The sequence below is a fragment of the Lampetra fluviatilis genome, unplaced genomic scaffold, assembly GCF_964198595.1.
Source record: "Lampetra fluviatilis unplaced genomic scaffold, kcLamFluv1.1 SCAFFOLD_477, whole genome shotgun sequence".
Taxonomy (NCBI): Eukaryota; Metazoa; Chordata; class Hyperoartia; order Petromyzontiformes; family Petromyzontidae; genus Lampetra; species Lampetra fluviatilis.
Window position 1 is genome coordinate 28,872 of NW_027620742.1, and position 24,223 is coordinate 53,094.

The 24,223-nt window shown below is 55.5% G+C and overlaps 2 long non-coding RNA genes across 3 annotated transcripts; both read left to right on the plus strand.

Annotated features, from left to right (window-relative positions):
* Positions 1-651: 651 nt before the first annotated feature.
* LOC144954338 (uncharacterized) lies at positions 652-15,282 on the plus strand. The gene is made up of 3 exons (XR_013641145.1): positions 652-706; positions 12,550-12,643; positions 15,197-15,282. It is a non-coding gene; the product is annotated as an uncharacterized LOC144954338 (long non-coding RNA).
* A 36-nt stretch (positions 15,283-15,318) lies between these two features.
* LOC144954340 (uncharacterized) lies at positions 15,319-19,217 on the plus strand. Of its 2 annotated transcripts, none has more exons than XR_013641146.1 (3): positions 15,319-15,456; positions 18,218-18,254; positions 19,159-19,217. It is a non-coding gene; the product is annotated as an uncharacterized LOC144954340 (long non-coding RNA). The 2 variants fall into 2 exon arrangements; XR_013641147.1 differs by lacking the exon at positions 19,159-19,217 and adding an exon at positions 18,874-18,913.
* The last annotated feature ends 5,006 nt before the right edge of the window (positions 19,218-24,223 follow it).

The following is a 24,223-nucleotide window of genomic DNA, read 5'->3' on the forward strand; positions in this document are numbered from 1 at the left end:
GACGTCTACCTCTTCCGGAAGATATTGTGTAAGAATAAAACCCCGTTCGTAGATAAGTTACCATCTTCCGGAAGAGGTAGACACAAGCGAGCGTCTCTACCGTCTTCCGGAAGACGTCTACCTCTTCCGGAAGATATTGTGTAAGAAAAAAACACCGTTTGTAAATGAGTTACCTTCTTCCGGAAGAGGTAGAGAGAGACAAGCGAGTGTCTTCCGGACGCCTGCGGCCCACACTCCTTCCGGAAGACGTCTACCTCTTCCGGAAGACGTCTACCTCTTCCGGAAGATATTCATGTAAGCAAAAAAACACCGTTCGTAAATAAGCTACCATCTTCCGGAAGAGGTAGACACAAGCGAGTGTCTCTACCGTCTTCCGGAAGAGGTAGAGACAAGCGAGCCTGTGGCCAACACGTCTTCCGGAAGACGTCTACCTCTTCCGGAAGTTGTTGTGTAAGAAAAAAACACCGTTCGTAGATAAGTTACCGTCTTCCGGAAGAGGTAGACACAAGCGAGTGTCTCTACCGTCTTCCGGAAGAGGTAGAGACAAGCGAGCATGTGGCCAACACGTCTTCCGGAAGAGGTAGACGTCTTCCGGAAGATATTGCGTAACACCGCCTGTTCTTAAATCATCTTCCGGAAGATGCAGAGAGAGGCGATGCCACGGAAGTTGGTGGTGGGGAGTGTTCAGTCGGTGAGGGAACACAAGGTGAGGCAGCCTCACCTGTACACTCACCTGTACACTCACCACTCACCTGCACACTCACCTGTACACTCACTCACCTGTACACTCACCTGTACACTCACCACTCACCTGCACACTCACCTGTACACTCACTCACCTGTACACTCACCTGTACACTCACCACTCACCTGCACACTCACCTGTACACTCACCTACACACTCACCACTCACCTGCACACTCACTTGCACACTCACCTACACACTCGCCTACACACTCACCACTCACCTGCACACTCACCTGCACACTCACCTGTACACTCACCTGTACACTCACCACTCACCTGCACACTCACCTGTACACTCACTCACCTGTACACTCACCTACACACTCAACTACACACTCACCTACACACTCACCTGTACACTCACCTGTACACTCACTCACCTGTACACTCACCACTCACCTGCACACTCACTCACCTGTACACTCACCTACACACTCACCACTCACCTGTACACTCACCACTCACCTGCACACTCACCTACACACTCACTCACCTGTACACTCACCACTCACATGTACACTCACCACTCACCTGCACACTCACCACTCACCTGCACACTCACCTGTACACTCACCTACACACTCACCACTCACCTGCACACTCACCTGTACACTCACTCACCTACACACTCACCTGTACACTCACCTACACACTCACCTGTACACTCACCTGTACACTCACCTGCACACTCACCTGCACACTCACCTGTACACTCACTCACCAGTACACTCACCTGCACACTCACCACTCACCTGTACACTCACCACTCACCTGTACACTCACCACTCACCTGTACACTCACCACTCACCTGTACACTCGCCTGTACACTCACTCACCTACACACTCACCTGTACACTCACCACTCACCTGCACACTCACCACTCACCTGCACACTCACTCACCTGTACACTCAACTACACACTCACCTACACACTCACCTGTACACTCGCTTGTACACTCACCACTCACCTGCACACTCACCTACACACTCACCTGTACACTCACCTGTACACTCACCTGCACACTCACCTACACACTCACCTGTACAGTCACCTGTACACTCACTCACCTGTACACTCACCTACAAACCTGTACACTCACCTGCACACTCACCTGCACACTCACCACTCACCTGCACACTCACCACTCACCTGCACACTCACCTGTACACTCACTCACCTGTACACTCACTCACCTACACACTCAACTACACACTCACCTACACACTCACCTGCACACTCACCTGTACACTCACTCACCTGTTCACTCACCACTCACCTGCACACTCACCTACACACTCACTCACCTGCACACTCACTCACCTGTACACTCACCACTCACCTGCACACTCACCTGTACACTCACCACTCACCTACACACTCACTCACCTGTACACTCACCTGTACACTCACCACTCACCTGCACACTCACCACTCACCTGCACACTCACCTACACACTCACTCACCTGTACACTCACCACTCACCTGCACACTCACTCACCTGTACACTCACCACTCACCTGCACACTCACCACTCACCTGCACACTCACTCGCCTACACACTCACTCACCTGCACACTCACCTACACACTCACCTACACACTCACTCACCTGTACACTCACCACTCACATGTACACTCACCACTCACCTGCACACTCACCACTCACCTGCACACTCACCACTCACCTGCACACTCACCACTCACCTGCACACTCACTCACTCACCTGTACACTCACCACTCACCTACACACTCACCACTCACCTGTACACTCACCTACACACTCACCTGCACACTCACCTACACACTCACTCACCTGTACACTCACCTACACACTCACCTGTACACTCACCTGTACACTCACCTGCACACTCACCTGCACACTCACCTGTACACTCACTCACCAGTACACTCACCTGCACACTCACCACTCACCTGTACACTCACCACTCACCTGTACACTCACCACTCACCTGTACACTCACCACTCACCTGTACACTCGCCTGTACACTCACTCACCTACACACTCACCTGTACACTCACCACTCACCTGCACACTCACTCACCTGTACACTCAACTACACACTCACCTACACACTCACCTGTACACTCGCTTGTACACTCACCACTCACCTGCACACTCACCTACACACTCACCTGTACACTCACCTGTACACTCACCTGCACACTCACCTACACACTCACCTGTACACTCACCTGTACACTCACTCACCTGTACACTCACCTACAAACCTGTACACTCACCTGCACACTCACCTGCACACTCACCACTCACCTGCACACTCACCACTCACCTGCACACTCACCTGTACACTCACTCACCTGTACACTCACTCACCTACACACTCAACTACACACTCACCTACACACTCACCTGCACACTCACCTGTACACTCACTCACCTGTACACTCACCACTCACCTGCACACTCACCTACACACTCACTCACCTGCACACTCACCACTCACCTGTACACTCACCACTCACCACTCACCTGTACACTCACCTACACACTCACCTACACACTCATCTGTATACTCATTCACCTGCACACTCACCTGTACACTCACCACTCACCTGCACACTCACCTACACACTCACTCACCTGTACACTCACCACTCACCTGCACACTCAACTACACACTCACCTACACACTCACCTGTACACTCACCACTCACCTGCACACTCACCTACACACTCACTCACCTGTACACTCACCACTCACCTGCACACTCAACTACACACTCACCTACACACTCACCTGTACACTCACCACTCACCTGCACACTCACCTACACACACACTCACCTGTACACTCACCACTCACCTGCACACTCACCTACACACTCACTCACCTGTAAACTCACCACTCACCTGCACACTCAACTACACACTCACCTACACACTCACCTGTACACTCACCACTCACCTGCACACTCACCTACACACTCACTCACCTGTACACTCACCACTCACCTGCACACTCACCTACACACTCACTCACCTGTACACTCACTCACCTGTACACTCACCACTCACCTGCACACTCACCTGTACACTCAACACTCACCTACACACTCACTCACCTGTACACTCACCTGTACACTCACCACTCACCTGCACACTCACCACTCACCTGCACACTCACCTACACACTCACTCACCTGTACACTCACCACTCACCTGCACACTCACTCACCTGTACACTCACCACTCACCTGCACACTCACCACTCACCTGCACACTCACTCGCCTACACACTCACTCACCTGCACACTCACCTGCACACTCACCTGTACACTCACCACTCACCTGCACACTCACCACTCACCTACACACTCACTCACCTGTACACTCACCACTCACATGTACACTCACCACTCACCTGCACACTCACCACTCACCTGCACACTCACCACTCACCTGCACACTCACCACTCACCTGCACACTCACTCACTCACCTGTACACTCACCACTCACCTACACACTCACCACTCACCTGCACACTCACCTACACACTCACTCACCTGTACACTCACCTACACACTCACCTGTACACTCACCTGTACACTCACCTGCACACTCACCTGCACACTCACCTGTACACTCACTCACCAGTACACTCACCTGCACACTCACCACTCACCTGTACACTCACCACTCACCTGTACACTCACCACTCACCTGTACACTCGCCTGTACACTCACTCACCTACACACTCACCTGTACACTCACCACTCACCTGCACACTCACTCACCTGTACACTCAACTACACACTCACCTACACACTCACCTGTACACTCGCTTGTACACTCACCACTCACCTGTACACTCACCTGTACACTCACCTGCACACTCACCTACACACTCACCTGTACACTCACCTGTACACTCACTCACCTGTACACTCACCTACAAACCTGTACACTCACCTGCACACTCACCTGCACACTCACCACTCACCTGCACACTCACCACTCACCTGCACACTCACCTGTACACTCACTCACCTGTACACTCACCACTCACCTGCACACTCACCTACACACTCACTCACCTGCACACTCACCACTCACCTGCACACTCACCACTCACCACTCACCTGTACACTCACCTACACACTCACCTACACACTCATCTGTATACTCATTCACCTGCACACTCACCTACACACTCACTCACCTGTACACTCACCACTCACATGTACACTCACCTGTACACTCACCACTCACCTGCACACTCAACTACACACTCACCTACACACTCACCTGTACACTCACCACTCACCTGCACACTCACCTACACACTCACTCACCTGTACACTCACTCACCTGTACACTCACCACTCACCTACACACTCACTCACCTGTACACTCACCTGTACACTCACCACTCACCTGCACACTCACCACTCACCTGCACACTCACCACTCACCTGCACACTCACTCACTCACCTGTACACTCACCACTCACCTACACACTCACCACTCACCTGTACACTCACCTACACACTCACCTGCACACTCACCTACACACTCACTCACCTGTACACTCACCTACACACTCACCTGTACACTCACCTACACACTCACTCACCTGTACACTCACCACTCACCTGTACACTCACCTGTACACTCACCACTCACCTGCACACTCACCACTCGCCTGCACACTCACCACTCACCTGCACACTCACCTGTACACTCACCACTCACCTGCACACTCACCACTCACCTGCACACTCACCTGCACACTCACCTGCACACTCACCTGCACACTCACCTGTACACTCACCACTCACCTGCACACTCACCTGCACACTCACCTGCACACTCACCTGCACACTCACCACTCACCTGCACACTCACCTGCACACTCACCTGCACACTCACCTGTACACTCACCACTCACCTTTACACTCACCAGTACACTCACTCACCTGTACACTCACTCACCTACACACTCACCTGTACACTCACCTGTACACTCACTCACCAGCACACTCACTCACCAGTACACTCACCTGTACACTCACCTACACACTCACCTACACACTCATCTGTATACTCATTCAACTGTACACTCACCTGTACACTCACTCACCTGTACACTCACCTACACACTCACCTGTACACTCACTCACCTGTACACTCACCTACACACTCACCTGTAGACTCACCACTCACCTGTACACTCACCACTCACCTGTACACTCACCACTCACCTGTACACTCACCACTCACCTGCACACACACCAGTAAACTCACTCATCTGTACACTCACTCACCTGTACACTCACTCACCTGTACACTCACTCACCTGGACACTCACCTGTACACTCACCACTCACCTGTACACTCACCTACACACTCACCTACACACTCACCTGTACACTCACCACTCACCTGTACACTCACCTGTACACTCACCACTCACCTGTACACTCACTCACCTGTACACTCACTCACCTACACACTCAACTACACACTCACCTGTACACTCACCTACACACTCACTCACCTGTACACTCACCACTCACCTGTACACTCACCTGTACACTCACTCACCTGTACACTTACCTGTACACTCACCACTCACCTGCACACTCACCATTCACCTGCACACTCACCTGTACACTCACTCACCTACACACTCACCTGTACACTCACCTACACACTCACTCACCTGTACACTCACCACTCACCTGTACACTCACCTGTACACTCACTCACCTATACACTCACCTGTACACTCACCACTCACCTGTACACTCACCTGTACACTCACTCACCTGTACACTCACCTGTACACTCACCTGTACACTCACCACTCACCTGTACACTCACCACTCACCTGCACACTCACCTACACACTCACTCGCCTACACACTCACCTGCACACTCACCTGCACACTCACCTACACACTCACCTGTACACTCACTCACCTGTACACTGACCACTCACCTGGTCACTCACTCACCTGTACACTCACCTGTACACTCACCTGTACACTCACTCACCTACACACTCACTCACCTACACACTCACTCACCTGTACACTCACTCACCTGTACACTCACTCACCTGTACACTCACTCACCTGTACACTCACCTGTACGCTCACCTGTACACTCACCACTCACCTGTACACTCACTCACCTGTACACTCACCAACCTGTACACTCACCACTCACCTGCACACTCACCTGTACACTCACCTGTACACTCACCACTCACCTGCACACTCACCTGTACACTCACCAGTACACTCACCACTCACCAGTACACTCACCTGCACACTCACCTGTACACTCACCTGTACACTCACCTGTACACTCACCTGTACACTCACCTACACACTCACCTGTACACTCACCTACACACTCACCAGTACACTCACCTGCACACTCACCTACACACTCACCTGTACACTCACCTACACACTCACCTACACACTCACCTGTACACTCACCTACACACTCACCTGTACACTCACCTACACACTCACCTGTACACTCACCTACACACTCACCTACACACTCACCTGCACACTCACTTACACACTCACCTGTACACTCACCTGCACACTCACCTACACACTCACCTACACACTCACCTACACACTCACCTGCACACTCACCTGCACACTCACCTGCACACTCACCTGCACACTCACCTACACACTCACCTGTACACTCACCTACACACTCACCTACACACTCACCTACACACTCACCTGTACACTCACCTGTACACTCACCTACACACTCACCTACACACTCACCTGTACACTCACCTACACACTCACCTACACACTCACCTACACACTCACCTGTACACTCACCTACACACTCACCTACACACTCACCTACACACTCACCTGTACACTCACCTACACACTCACCTACACACTCACCTACACACTCACCTACACACTCACCTACACACTCACTTGTACACTCACCTGTACACTCACCTACACACTCACCTGTACACTCACCTACACACTCACCTGTACACTCACCTACACACTCACCTACACACTCACCTACACACTCACCTGTACACTCACCTGTACACTCACCTACACACTCACCTACACACTCACCTGTACACTCACCTACACACTCACCTACACACTCACCTACACACTCACCTGTACACTCACCTGTACACTCACCTACACACTCACCTGTACACTCACCTGTACACTCACCTACACACTCACCTGTACACTCACCTGTACACTCACCTACACACTCACCTACACACTCACCTACACACTCACTCACCTGTACACTCACCACTCACCTGTACACTCACCTGTACACTCACTCACCTATACACTCACCTGTACACTCACCACTCACCTGTACACTCACCTGTACACTCACTCACCTGTACACTCACCTGTACACTCACCTGTACACTCACCACTCACCTGTACACTCACCACTCACCTGCACACTCACCTACACACTCACTCGCCTACACACTCACCTGCACACTCACCTACACACTCACCTGTACACTCACTCACCTGTACACTGACCACTCACCTGGTCACTCACTCACCTGTACACTCACTCACCTACACACTCACTCACCTACACACTCACTCACCTGTACACTCACTCACCTGTACACTCACTCACCTGTACACTCACTCACCTGTACACTCACCTGTACGCTCACCTGTACACTCACCACTCACCTGTACACTCACTCACCTGTACACTCACCAACCTGTACACTCACCACTCACCTGCACACTCACCTGTACACTCACCTGTACACTCACCACTCACCTGCACACTCACCTGTACACTCACCAGTACACTCACCACTCACCAGTACACTCACCTGCACACTCACCTACACACTCACCTGTACACTCACCTACACACTCACCTGTACACTCACCTGTACACTCACCTGTACACTCACCTGTACACTCACCTGTACACTCACCTACACACTCACCTGTACACTCACCTACACACTCACCAGTACACTCACCTGCACACTCACCTACACACTCACCTGTACACTCACCTACACACTCACCTACACACTCACCTGTACACTCACCTACACACTCACCTGTACACTCACCTACACACTCACCTGTACACTCACCTACACACTCACCTGCACACTCACCTGCACACTCACTTACACACTCACCTGTACACTCACCTGCACACTCACCTGCACACTCACCTACACACTCACCTACACACTCACCTACACACTCACCTGCACACTCACCTGCACACTCACCTGCACACTCACCTGCACACTCACCTACACACTCACCTGTACACTCACCTACACACTCACCTACACACTCACCTACACACTCACCTGTACACTCACCTGTACACTCACCTACACACTCACCTGTACACTCACCTACACACTCACCTGTACACTCACCTACACACTCACCTACACACTCACCTACACACTCACCTGTACACTCACCTACACACTCACCTACACACTCACCTACACACTCACCTGTACACTCACCTACACACTCACCTACACACTCACCTACACACTCACCTGTACACTCACCTACACACTCACCTACACACTCACCTACACACTCACCTGTACACTCACCTGTACACTCACCTACACACTCACCTGTACACTCACCTACACACTCACCTACACACTCACCTACACACTCACCTGTACACTCACCTGTACACTCACCTACACACTCACCTGTACACTCACCTGTACACTCACCTACACACTCACCTACACACTCACCTACACTCACCTACACACTCACCTGTACACTCACCTACACACTCACTCACCTGTACACTCACCACTCACCTGTACACTCACCTGTACACTCACTCACCTATACACTCACCTGTACACTCACCACTCACCTGTACACTCACCTGTACACTCACTCACCTGTACACTCACCTGTACACTCACCTGTACACTCACCACTCACCTGTACACTCACCACTCACCTGTACACTCACCTACACACTCACTCGCCTACACACTCACCTGCACACTCACCTACACACTCACCTGTACACTCACTCACCTGTACACTGACCACTCACCTGTACACTCACTCACCTGTACACTCACCTGTACACTCACTCACCTACACACTCACTCACCTACACACTCACTCACCTGTACACTCACTCACCTGTACACTCACTCACCTGTACACTCACCACTCACCTGTACGCTCACCTGTACACTCACCACTCACCTGTACACTCACTCACCTGTACACTCACCAACCTGTACACTCACCACTCACCTGCACACTCACCTGTACACTCACCTGTACACTCACCACTCACCTGCACACTCACCTGTACACTCACCAGTACACTCACCACTCACCAGTACACTCACCTGCACACTCACCTACACACTCACCTGTACACTCACCTACACACTCACCTGTACACTCACCTGTACACTCACCTGTACACTCACCTGCACACTCACCTGTACACTCACCTACACACTCACCTACACACTCACCTGTACACTCACCTACACACTCACCAGTACACTCACCTGCACACTCACCTACACACTCACCTACACACTCACCTGTACACTCACCTACACACTCACCTACACACTCACCTACACACTCACCTGTACACTCACCTACACACTCACCTGTACACTCACCTACACACTCACCTACACACTCACCTACACACTCACCTGTACACTCACCTACACACTCACCTACACACTCACCTGCACACTCACTTACACACTCACCTGTACACTCACCTACACACTCACCTGCACACTCACCTACACACTCACCTGCACACTCACCTGCACACTCACCTGCACACTCACCTACACACTCACCTACACACTCACCTGCACACTCACCTGTACACTCACCTGTACACTCACCTACACACTCACCTGTACACTCACCTACACACTCACCTGTACACTCACCTACACACTCACCTGTACACTCACCTACACACTCACCTACACACTCACCTGTACACTCACCTACACACTCACCTGCACACTCACCTGCACACTCACCTACACACTCACCTACACACTCACCTGCACACTCACCTGTACACTCACCTGTACACTCACCTACACACTCACCTGTACACTCACCTGCACACTCACCTGTACACTCACCTACACACTCACCTGCACACTCACCTACACACTCACCTACACACTCACCTACACACTCACCTGCACACTCACCTACACACTCACCTACACACTCACCTGTACACTCACCTGTACACTCACCTACACACTCACCTGTACACTCACCTACACACTCACCTGTACACTCACCTACACACTCACCTGTACACTCACCTACACACTCACCTGCACACTCACCTACACACTCACCTACACACTCACCTACACACTCACCTGTACACTCACCTACACACTCACCTGTACACTCACCTACACACTCACCTACACACTCACCTGTACACTCACCTGTACACTCACCTGCACACTCACCTGCACACTCACCTACACACTCACCTACACACTCACCTGTACACTCACCTGTACACTCACCTACACACTCACCTGTACACTCACCTACACACTCACCTGTACACTCACCTACACACTCACCTACACACTCACCTACACACTCACCTGCACACTCACCTACACACTCACCTACACACTCACCTACACACTCACCTACACACTCACCTACACACTCACCTGCACACTCACCTGCACACTCACCTGCACACTCACCTGTACACTCACCTGCACACTCACCTACACACTCACCTACACACTCACCTACACACTCACCTACACACTCACCTGTACACTCACCTGTACACTCATCTACACACTCACCTGTACACTCACCTACACACTCACCTGTACACTCACCTACACACTCACCTGTACACTCACCTACACACTCACCTACACACTCACCTGCACACTCACCTGCACACTCACCTACACACTCACCTGTACACTCACCTACACACTCACCTGCACACTCACCTACACACTCACCTACACACTCACCTGTACACTCACCTACACACTCACCTGCACACTCACCTACACACTCACCTGCACACTCACCTACACACTCACCTACACACTCACCTGTACACTCACCTACACACTCACCTGCACACTCACCTGTACACTCACCTACACACTCACTCGCCACACACACCAGCTGATGATGATCCTGACGGTCATGATGTTGCTGATGATGATGCTGCTGATGATGTTGCTGATGATTGTGATGCAGCTGATGAAGCTGCTGATTCTGCCGCTGCTGATGATGTTGCTGATGATGATGTTGCTGATGATGATGTTGCTGACGATGATGTTGCTGATGATTATGATCATGATGCTGATGACGATGTTGCTGCTGATTCTGCTGCTGCTGATGATGATTGTGATGATGCTGATGATGATTCTGCTGCCGCTGATGATGACGATGTTGCTGATGATGATGTTGCTGATGATGATGTTGCTGATGATGATGTTGCTGACGATGATGTTGCTGATGATTATGATCATGATGCTGATGACGATGTTGCTGCTGATTCTGCTGCTGCTGATGATGATTGTGATGATGCTGATGATGATTCTCCTGCCGCTGATGATGACGATGTTGCTGATGATGATGACCACGTCAGTTGTGACACGTCACGGCGAGGTGTGACCACGTGATGCATGTGGTTGTCTGCCCGCGGTACGTGCAGACGCAAGGCATGCTGGGAGCACGCAGTCACGTGGTGCTGCTGCTGCTGCTCGCAGTGACGCACTGCCTAGTGGGTCACGTGACATCACGCACAGGTGATGGTGGTGGTGGTGGTGGTGATGGGGGTGGTGGTGGTGATGGGGGTGGTGGTGGTGATGGGGGTGGTGGTGGTGATGGGGGTGGTGGGGGTAGTGGTGATGGGGGTGGTGGTGGTGATGGGGGTGGTGGTGGTGGTGATGGGGGTGGTGGTGGTGATGGGGGTGGTGGGGGTAGTGGTGATGGGGGTGGTGGTGGTGATGGGGGTGGTGGTGGTGATGGGGGTGGTGGTGGTGGTGATGGGGGTGGTGGTGGTGGTGGTGATGGGGGTGGTGATGGGGGTGGTGGTGGTGATGGGGGTGGTGGGGGTGGTGGTGGTGGTGATGGGGGTGGTGGGGGTAGTGGTGATGGGGGTGGTGGTGGTGATGGGGGTGGTGGTGGTGGTGATGGGGGTGGTGGTGGTGATGGGGGTGGTGGGGGTAGTGGTGATGGGGGTGGTGGTGGTGATGGGGGTGGTGGTGGTGATGGGGGTGGTGGTGGTGATGGGGGTGGTGGTGGTGATGGGGGTGGTGGTGGTGATGGGGGTGGTGGTGGTGGTGATGGGGGTGGTGGTGGTGGTGGTGATGGGGGTGGTGATGGGGGTGGTGGTGGTGATGGGGGTGGTGGGGGTGGTGGTGGTGGTGATGGGGGTGGTGGTGATGGGTGGTGGTGGTGATGGGTGGTGGTGATGGTGGTGATGGGGGTGGTGGTGGTGATGGGGGTGGTGGTGGTGATGGTGGTGATGGGGGTGGTGGTGGTGATGGGGGTGGTGGTGGTGGTGATTGGGGTGGTGGTGATGGGGGTGGTGATGGTGGTGAGTGGTGGTGATGGGGGTGGTGGTGGTGGTGATGGGGGTGGTGGTGGTGGTGATGGGGATGGGGGTGGTGGTGGTGGTGATGGGGGTGGTGGTGATGGGGGTGGTGGTGATGGGTGGTGGTGGTGATGGGTGGTGGTGATGGTGGTGATGGGGGTGGTGGTGGTGATGGGGGTGGTGGTGGTGATGGTGGTGATGGGGGTGGTGGTGGTGATGGGGGTGGTGGTGGTGGTGATTGGGGTGGTGGTGATGGGGGTGGTGATGGTGTGAGTGGTGGTGATGGGGGTGGTGGTGGTGGTGATGGGAGTGGTGGTGGTGGTGATGGGGGTGGTGGTGGTGGTGGTGATGGGGGTGGTGGTGGTGATGGTGGTGATGGGGGTGGTGGTGGTGATGGGGGTGGTGGTGATGGGGGTGGTGGTGGTGGTGATTGGGGTGGTGGTGATGGGGGTGGTGATGGTGGTGAGTGGTGGTGATGGGGGTGGTGGTGGTGGGGGTGATGGTGATGGGGGTGGTGATGGTGGTGATGGGGGTGGTTGTGGTGATGGTGGTGGTGGTGATGGTGGTGATGGGGGTGATGGGGGTGGTGGTGGTGATGGCGGTGGTGGCGATGGCGGTGGTGGTGATGGGGGTGGTGGTGGTGAGTGATGGTGGTGATGGGGGTGGTGGTGATGGGGGCGGTTGTGGTGATGGTGGTGATGGGGGTGGTGGTGGTCATGGGGGTGGTGGTGGTGGTGGGGGTGGTGGTGGTGATGGGGGTGGTGGTGATGGGGGTGGTGGTGGTGAGTGATGGTGGTGATGGGGGTGGTGGTGATGGGGGTGGTGGTGATGGGGGTGGTGGTGATGGGGGTGGTGGTGATGGGGGTGGTGGTGATGGGGGTGGTGGTGGTGAGTGATGGTGGTGGTGGGGGTGGTGGTGATGGGGGTGGTGGTGATGGGGGTGGTGGTGATGGGGGTGGTGGTGGTGGTGGGGGTGGTGGTGGTAGTCCGGCAAAAACAACCCCTTACCTCCTCGTGGTGCCGGATGGGGAACTCTTTCATGGACAGTGCTGTGGGGGGAGGGCCAATGCCCATTGGCCTCTCCCCTCATGGCGTCTGTGACCACCACAGCGGCTAAACGCGAGCTCTGGACGGATGTGAGAGGCTGGTAACCCCTCCACCTTCAATTCATTACCGCTAAACCACGACGGAAAATGTTTAATTAATAAGCTTGTGCCGGAGGCCCCGGGGGGACAGGCGTCTATGACGTGTCCTGGCTATAAACCCCCAATTGGCGGAGCCAGGAGATTGAATCTTCACCCTCGGGGCTCCTCCATAAACAACAAAAAGCCACTTCGTGTGGCCACGTGGAATGTCCGAACGCTCACTGCGGAGGAGGAGAGGCTGCCACTCCTCTTTCGGGAGCTGGACCGGTACCGCCTGGATCTCTGTGGCATTCACCTTCACCACCACCTCCACCACTTCCACCACCACCCCACCTCCACCACCACCCCACCTCCACCACCACCACCACCTCCCCCACCATCACTCCACCACCACCACCTCCACCACCTCCACCACCACCCCACCTCCACCACCACCCCACCTCCACCACCACCATCACCACCACCATCATCAACAACTCCACCACCTCCACCACCACCACTTCCACCACCACCACCACTTCCACCACCTTCACCACCACCTCCACCAACACCACCATCACCAAAAACTCCCCCCACCACCACCACCACCACCTCCACCCTCGTCTCGTCCCCCGCAGTCACCCAGCAGGTCTTGGGCGACTCTCTGCCTCCGTCCCTCCCGGCGCTCGACCACGCTGAGGCCAACGCCTTCCTGGCTCTGGCCGGCGGTGGTGGAGGTGGTGGTGGAGGCGGTGGTGGAGGGTGGAGGTCGAGGCGGCTGATGAACAACGTGGGCGAGCGAGAGACGTTCCACCGTGACGATTTGGAGCGCGAGTGCCGCGAGGAGACCTGTGACTACGAGGAGGCGAGGGAGTGCTTTGAGGACGACGCTAAGACGGTGACCGTCCACTCCACCAGCCGCCACGTCCACCATGTCCACCACCGCCACCGTCACCATCACCACCACCACCGCCGCCACCGCCGCCACCACCATCACCACTACCATCATCACCACCACCATCACCACCACCACCACCACCACCTCCACCCTCGTCTCGTCCACCAACGCCACCACCGCCACCACTATCACCACCACCATCATCATCACCACCATCACCACCACCATCATCACCACCACCATCATCACCACCACCACCACCACCACCACCACCACCACCACGTCCACCACCATCACCACATCCACCACCACCATCACTACCACCATCACGTCCACCGCCGCCATCACCGCCACCACCACCACCACGTCCACCACCATCACCACGTCCACCACCACCGCAACCACCACCACCACCATCACGTCCACCACCGCCACCGCCGCCACGACCACTGCCACCACCACTACCACCACCACCACCACCACCACTGCAACCTCCACCACCACCACCACCACGTCCACCACCACCACCACCACCACGTCCACCACCATCACCCCCACCACCACCACCTCCGTGTCTCCGTGTGTGTCTCCGTGTCTCCGTGTGTGTCACTCTGCCTGTCTCTCCGTGTGTCACTCCGTGTGTCTCTGTGTGTGTCTGTCCGTGAGTGTCTCTCTGCATGTCTCTCTGCATGTCTCTCCGTGTCTCCGCGTGTGTCACTGTGTGTGTCACTGTGTGTGTCTCTGTGTGTGTCTCAGTGTGTCTCAGTGTATCTCTCCGTGTGTCTCTGTGTGTGTCTCTGTGTGTGTCTCTGTGTGTGTCTCTGTGTGTGTCTCAGTGTGTCTCAGTGTATCTCTCCGTGTGTCTCTGTGTGTCTCTCCGTGTGTCTCTCCGTGTGTCACTCTGCGTGTCTCCGTGCGTCTCTCCGTGTCTCCGTGTCTCTCTCCGTGTGTCTCTGTGTGTCTCTCCGTGTCTCTCTCCGTGTGTCTCCGTGTGTCACTCCGCGTGTCTCCGTGTCTCTCTCCGTGTGTCTCTGTGTGTCTCTCCGTGTGTCTCTCCGTGTGTCTCCGTGTGTCTCTCCGTGTCTCTCTCCGTGTGTCTCCGTGTGTCACTCTGCGTGTCTCCGTGTCTCTCTCCGTGTGTCTCTCCGTGTGTCTCCGTGTGTCTCCGTGTCTCTCTCCGTGTGTCTCTCCGTGTGTCACTCTGTGTCTCTCCGTGTCTCTCTCCGTGTGTCTCCGCGTGTCTCCGTGTGTCTCTCTCCGTGTCTCCGTGTGTCTCCGTGTGTCTCCGTGTGTCTCCGTGTCTCCGTCTCTCCGCGTGTCTCCGTGTGTCTCCGCGTGTCTCACCGTCTCTCCGTGTGTCTCCGTGTGTCTCCGTGTGTCTCCGTCTCTCCGTGTGTCTCCGTGTGTCTCCGTGTGTCTCCGTGTCTCCGTCTCTCCGCGTGTCTCCGTGTGTCTCCGCGTGTCTCACCGTCTCTCCGTGTCTCTCCGTGTGTCTCCGTGTGTCTCCGTCTCTCCGTGTGTCTCCGTGTGTCTCCGTGTGTCTCCGTCTCTCCGTGTGTCTCCGTGTGTCTCCGTGTCTCCGTCTCTCCGCGTGTCTCCGTGTGTCTCCGCGTGTCTCACCGTCTCTCCGTGTCTCTCCGTGTGTCTCCGTGTGTCTCCGTCTCTCCGTGTGTCTCCGTGTGTCTCCGTGTGTCTCCGTCTCTCCGTGTGTCTCCGTGTGTCTCCGTGTGTCTCCGTGTGTCTCACCGTCTCTCCGTGTCTCTCCGTGTGTCTCCGTGTGTCTCCGTCTCTCCTTGTGTCTCCGTCTCTCCGTGTGTCTCCGTGTGTCTCACCGTCTCTCCGTGTCTCTCCGCGTGTCTCCGTGTGTCTCTCTCCGTGTCTCCGTCTCTCCGTGTGTCTCCGTGTGTCTCCGTGTGTCTCACCGTCTCTCCGTGTCTCTCCGCGTGTCTCCGTGTGTCTCTCTCCGTGTCTCCGTGTGTCTCCGTGTCTCCGTGTGTTTCCGTGTCTCCGTGTGTCTCCGTGTCTCCGTCTCTCCGCGTGTCTCCGTGTGTCTCCACGTGTCTCACCGTCTCTCCGTGTGTCTCCGTGTGTCTCCGTGTGTCTCCGAGTCTCTCCGTGTGTCTCCGTCTCTCCGTGTGTCTCCGTGTGTCTCCGTGTGTCTCCGTGTGTCTCCGTCTCTCCGTGTGTCTCCGTGTGTCTCCGTGTGTCTCCGTGTGTCTCCGTGTGTCTCCGTCTCTCCGCGTGTCTCCGCGTGTCTCCGTGTGTCTCCGTGTGTCTCCGTGTCTCCGTGTGTCTCCGTGTGTCTCCGTCTCTCCGTGTGTCTCCGTGTGTCTCCGTGTGTCTCCGTGTGTCTCCGTGTGTCTCCGTGTCTCCGTGTGTCTCCGTGTGTCTCCGTCTCTCCGTGTGTCTCCGCGTGTCTCCGTGTGTCTCCGTGTCTCTCCGTCTGTCTCCGTGTGTCTCCGTGTGTCTCCGTGTGTCTCCGTCTCTCCGCGTGTCTCCGCGTGTCTCCGTGTGTCTCCGTGTGTCTCCGTGTGTCTCCGTGTGTCTCCGTGTCTCCGTGTGTCTCCGTCTCTCCGCGTGTCGCCGCGTGTCTCCGCGTGTCTCCGTGTGTCTCCGTGTGTCTCCGTCTCTCCGCGTGTCTCCGTGTGTCTCCGTGTGTCTCCGTGTGTCTCCGTGTGTCTCCGCGTGTCTCACCGTGTCTCTCTCCGTGTCTCCGTGTGTCTCCGTGTGTCTCACCGTGTCTCTCTCCGTGTCTCCGCAGAGAGATTTCTGGCAGACGTACGGGAACAACAAGCCTCGTGAGTGAGGGGTCACGCGGGGGTCACACATGAGGTCAGGTGGGGTCACACATGAGGTCAGGTGGGGTCACACGGGGGTCACGTGGGGGTCAGGTGGGGTCACACGGGGGTCAGGTAAGGTCACACGGGGGTCGGGTAGGGTTACGCTGGGTCACACGTGGGGTCAAGTGGGGTCACGCTGGGTCACACGTGGGGTCAGGTGGGGTCATGCGGGGGGTCACAGGTGGGGTCACAGGTGGGGGTCACGAGTTCTTGAGACTCCTCCCTCCTCCCCCCCTGCCCCCCCAATTCCCCCCCCCCCTTGATCCCCCTCCTCCCCCCTTGATCCTCCCCCCTTGACCCCCCCCTTGACCCCCCACCCTTGACCCCCCCCTTGACCCCCCACCCCCTTGATCTCCTCCCCCCCTCCCCCCTTGATGCCCCTGTCACCCCCTTGCTCTCCCCCCCCTTGCTCCCCCCATTGCCCCCCCCTTGACCCCCCCTTGACCCCCCCCTTGACCCCCCCCTTGACCCCCCCCTTGACCCCCCCCTTGACCCCCCCCTTGACCCCCCCCCTTGACCCCCCCTTGACCCCCCTTGACCCCCCTTGACTCCCCCTTGACCCCCTCCCTCCCCCCAGCGGGCTCCCAGGTGTCTGACCGCATGGCGATGGTGTGGGGCGGGGTGCTCCCATTGACCCCCCTTGACCCCCCTTGACCCCCCCTTGACCCCCTGACCCCCCTTGACTCCCCCTTGACCCCCTCCCCCCCCCCCCCCCCAGCGGGCTCCCAGGTGTCCTGACCGCATGGCGATGGTGGTGGGCGGGGTGCTCCCATTGACCCTCCTTGACCCCCCCTTGACCCCCCCTTGACCCCCCTGACCCCCCTTGACTCCCCCTTGACCCCCTCCCCCCCCCCCCCCCCAGCGGGCTCCCAGGTGTCTGACCGCATGGCGATGGTGGTGGGCGGGGTGCTGAGTGGATTGAGTGGATTGGTGCTTCTCGCCGTGGCCGCCGCTGGAGCCGTGTGCTGCTGTCGTCACACCAAGCATGGCACACACACAGGGTGGGTGGGGGGGGTGGGTGGGTGTGGGGGGGGTGGGTGAGCAAGTGAGTGACCGAGTGAGTGGGTGAGTCAGTGAACGGGTGAGTGGGTGAGTGGGTGGGTGAGTGGGTGTGTGGGTGGGTGAGTGGGTGGGTGAGTGGGTGTGTGGGTGGGTGAGTGGGTGAGTGGGTGTGTGGGTGTGTGGGTGGGTGGGTGAGTGGGTGAGTGAGTGAGTGGGTGAGTGGGTGTGTGGGTGGGTGAGTGGGTGGGTGAGTGGGTGAGTGGGTGTGTGGGTGGGTGTGTGGGTGAGTGGGTGAGTGGGTGAGCGGGTGAGTGGGTGAGTGGGTGGGTGAGTGGGTGTGTGGGTGGGTGAGTGGGTGGGTGAGTGGGTGTGTGGGTGGGTGAGTGGGTGAGTGGGTGTGTGGGTGTGTGGGTGGGTGGGTGAGTGGGTGAGTGAGTGAGTGGGTGAGTGGGTGTGTGGGTGGGTGAGTGGGTGGGTGAGTGGGTGAGTGGGTGTGTGGGTGGGTGTGTGGGTGAGTGGGTGAGTGGGTGAGCGGGTGAGTGGGTGAGTGGGTGAGCGGGTGAGTGGGTGAGTGAATGGGTGAGTGAGTGAATGAGTGAGTGGGTGTGTGGGTGTGGGTGGATGGGTGTGTGTGTGAGTGGGTGTGTGGGTGGGTGAGTGGGTGAGTGGGTGTGTGGGTGGGTGAGTGGGTGTGTGGGTGGGTGTGGGTGGATGGGTGTGTGAGTGAATGGGTGAGTGAGTGAGTGGGTGTGTGGGTGAGTGGGTGAGTGCATGAGTGGGCGGGTGAGTGAATGAGTGGGTGAATGAGTAGGTGGGTGGGTGAGTGAGTGGGTTGGTGTGGGTGGGTGGGTAGGTGAGTGGGTGAGCGGGTGAGTGGGTGAGTGAATGAGTGAGTGAGTGAATGGGTGAGTGAGTGAATGAGTGAGCGGGTGAGTGAATGAGTGGGTGAATGAGTAGGTGGTGGGTGAGTGAGTGGGTTGGTGTGGGTGGGTGGGTAGGTGAGTGGGTGAGCGGGTGAGTGGGTGAGTGAATGAGTGAGTGAGTGAATGGGTGAGTGAGTGAATGAGTGAGCGGGTGAGTGAATGAGTGGGTGAATGAGTAGGTGGGTGGGTGAGTGAGTGGGTTGGTGTGGGTGGGTGGGTAGGTGAGTGGGTGAGCGGGTGAGTGGGTGAGTGAATGAGTGAGTGAGTGAATGGGTGAGTGAGTGAATGAGTGAGCGGGTGAGTGAATGAGTGAGTGAGTGAATGAGTGAGTGAGTGAATGGGTGAGTGAGTGAATGAGGTGAGCGAGTGAGTGAATGAGTGAGCGAGTGAATGAGTGAGTGAGTGAGTGAATGGGTGAGTGAGTGAATGAGTGAGTGACCGAGTGAGTGGGTGAGTCAGTGAACGGGTGAGTGGGTGAGTGGGTGTGTGGGTGAGTGGGTGTGTGGGTGGGTGTGTGGGTGGGTGTGTGGGTGGGTGTGTGGGTGGGTGTGTGGGTGAGTGAGTGGGTGGGTGAGTGAATGGGTGAGTGAGTGAGTGGGTGTGTGGGTGAGTGGGTGAGTGCATGAGTGGGCAGGTGAGTGAATGGGTGAGTGAATGAGTAGGTGGGTGGGTGAGTGAGTGGGTTGGTGTGGGTGGGTAGGTGAGTGGGTGAGCGGGTGAGTGAGTGAGTGAATGAGTGAGTGAGTGAATGAGTGAGCGGGTGAGTGGGTGAGTGAATGAGTGAATGAGTGAGTGAGTGAGCGGGTGAGTGAATGAGTGAGTGAGTGAATGAGTGAGCGGGTGAGTGAATGAGTGAGTGAGTGAATGAGTGAGCGGGGTGAATGAGTGAGCGGGTGAGTGAATGAGTGAGTGAGTGAGTGAATGAGTGAGCGGGTGAGTGAATGAGTGAATGAGTGGGTGAGTGAATGAGTGAGTGAGTGAATGAGTGAGCGGGTGAGTGAATGAGTGGGTGAGTGAATGAGTGAGTGAATGAGTGAGCGGGTGAGTGAATGAGTGAGTGAGTGAATGAGTGAGTGAGTGGGTGAGTGAATGAGTGAGTGAGTGAATGAGTGAGTGAGTGAGTGAGTGAATGAGTGAGTGAGTGAATGAGTCAGCGGGTGAGTGAATGAGTGGGTGAGTGAATGAGTGAGTGAGTGAATGAGTCAGCGGGTGAGTGAATGAGTGGGTGAGTGAATGAGTGAGTGAGTGAATGAGTGAGTGAGTGAATGGGTGAGTGAGTGAATGAGTGAGCGAGTGAGTGAATGAGTGAGCGAGTGAATGAGTGAGTGAGTGAATGGGTGAGTGAGTGAATGAGTGAGCGGGTGAGTGAATGAGTGAGTGACCGAGTGAGTGGGTGAGTCAGTGAACGGGTGAGTGGGTGAGTGGGTGTGTGGGTGAGTGGGTGTGTGGGTGGGTGAGTGGGTGGATGTGTGGGTGGGTGAGTGGGTGAGTGAGTGGATGAGTGAGTGAGTGGATGAGTGAATGGGTGAGTGAGTGAGTGGGTGTGTGGGTGAGTGGGTGAGTGCATGAGTGGGCAGGTGAGTGAATGGGTGAGTGAATGAGTAGGTGGGTGGGTGAGTGAGTGGGTTGGTGTGGGTGGGTAGGTGAGTGGGTGAGCGGGTGAGTGGGTGAGTGAATGAGTGAGTGAGTGAATGAGTGAGCGGGTGAGTGGGTGAGTGAATGAGTGAGTGAGTGAATGAGTGAGCGGGTGAGTGAATGAGTGGGTGAGTGAATGAGTGAGTGAATGAGTGAGTGAGCGGGTGAGTGAATGAGTGAGTGAGTGGGTGAGTGAATGAGTGAGTGAGTGAATGAGTGAGCGGGTGAGTGAATGAGTGAATGAGTGGGTGAGTGAATGAGTGAGTGAGTGAATGAGTGAGCGGGTGAGTGAATGAGTGGGTGAGTGAATGAGTGAGTGAATGAGTGAGCGGGTGAGTGAATGAGTGAGTGAGTGGGTGAGTGAATGAGTGAGTGAGTGAATGAGTGAGTGGGTGAGTGAATGAGTGAGTGAGTGAATGAGTGAGTGGGTGAGTGAATGAGTGAATGAGTGGGTGAGTGAGTGGGTGAGTGAGTGAATGAGTCAGCGGGTGAGTGAATGAGTGGGTGAGTGAATGAGTGAGTGAGTGAATGAGTCAGCGGGTGAGTGAGTGAGTGAGTGGGTGGGTGTGCTGCTGTCGTCACACCAAGCACGGCACACACACAGGGTGGGTGGGGGGGGTGGGGGGGGTGGGGGGGGTGGGTGTGGGGGGGGTGGGGGGGGTGGGGGGGGGTGGGGGGGGTGGGTGTGGGGGGGGTGGGGGGGGTGGGTGAGCAAGTGAGTGACCGAGTGAGTGGGTGAGTCAGTGAACGGGTGAGTGGGTGAGTGAATGGGTGGGTGAGTGAGTGGGTGGGTGGGTGTGTGGGTGGGTGTGTGGGTGAGTGAGTGGATGAGTGAGTGAGTGGATGAGTGAATGGGTGAGTGAGTGAATGAGTGAGCGGGTGAGTGAATGAGTGAGCGAGTGAGTGAATGAGCGAGTGAGTGAATGAGTGAGCGAGTGAGTGAATGAGCGAGTGAGTGAATGAGTGAGCGAGTGAGTGAATGAGTGAGTGAGTGAATGAGTGAGTGAGTGAATGGGTGAGTGAGTGAATGAGTGAGCGGGTGAGTGAATGAGTGAGTGAGTGAATGGGTGAGTGAGTGAATGAGTGAGCGGGTGAGTGAATGAGTGAGTGAGTGAGTGAGTGAATGAGTCAGCGGGTGAGTGAATGAGTGGGTGAGTGAATGAGTGAGTGAGTGAATGAGTGAGCGGGTGAGTGAATGAGTGAGTGAGTGGGTGGGTGTGCTGCTGTCGTCACACCAAGCACGGCACACACACAGGGTGGGTGGGGGTGGTGGGGGGGTGGTGGGGGGGGGGTGTGGGGGGGGTGGGTGGGTGGGTGAGTCAGTGAACGGGTGAGTGGGTGAGTGGGTGAGTGGGTGAGTGAGTGGGTGAGTGAGTAGGTGGGTGGGTGGGTGTGGGTGTGTGGGAGTGGGTGGGTGGGTGTGGGTGGAGTGTGGATGTGGGTGTGTAGGTGGGGTGGGTGTGGGTGGGGTGGGTGGGTGGATGTGGGTGGGTGTGGGGACGATATTGATGATGATGATGACGATTTTGAAGATGATTACTATGATGATGACGATGACGATGATGATGACGATGATGATGATGACGATATTGATCATGATGCTGATGACGATGACGATGCTGATGACGATGACGATATTGATGACGATGACGATGCTGATGACGATATTGATCATGATGCTGATGACGATGACGATATTGATGACGATGACGATGCGGATGACGATATTGATCATGATGCTGATGACGATGACGATATTGATGACGATGATGATGATGACGATATTGATCATGATGCTGATGACGATGACGATATTGATGACGATGACGATGCTCATGACGATATTGATCATGATGACGATGACGATATTGATGACGATGACGATGCTGATGACGATATTGATCATGATGCTGATGACGATGACGATATTGATGACGATGACGATGCGGATGACGATATTGATCATGATGCTGATGACGATGACGATATTGATGACGATGATGATGATGACGATATTGATCATGATGCTGATGACGATGACGATATTGATGACGATGACGATGCTGATGACGATATTGATCATGATGCTGATGACGATGACGATATTGATGACGATGACGATGCTGATGACGATATTGATCATGATGCTGATGACGATGACGATATTGATGACGATGACGATGCGGATGACGATATTGATCATGATGCTGATGACGATGACGATATTGATGACGATGATGATGATGACGATATTGATCATGATGCTGATGACGATGACGATATTGATGACGATGACGATGCTGATGACGATATTGATCATGATGCTGATGACGATGACGATATTGATGACGATGACGATATTGATCA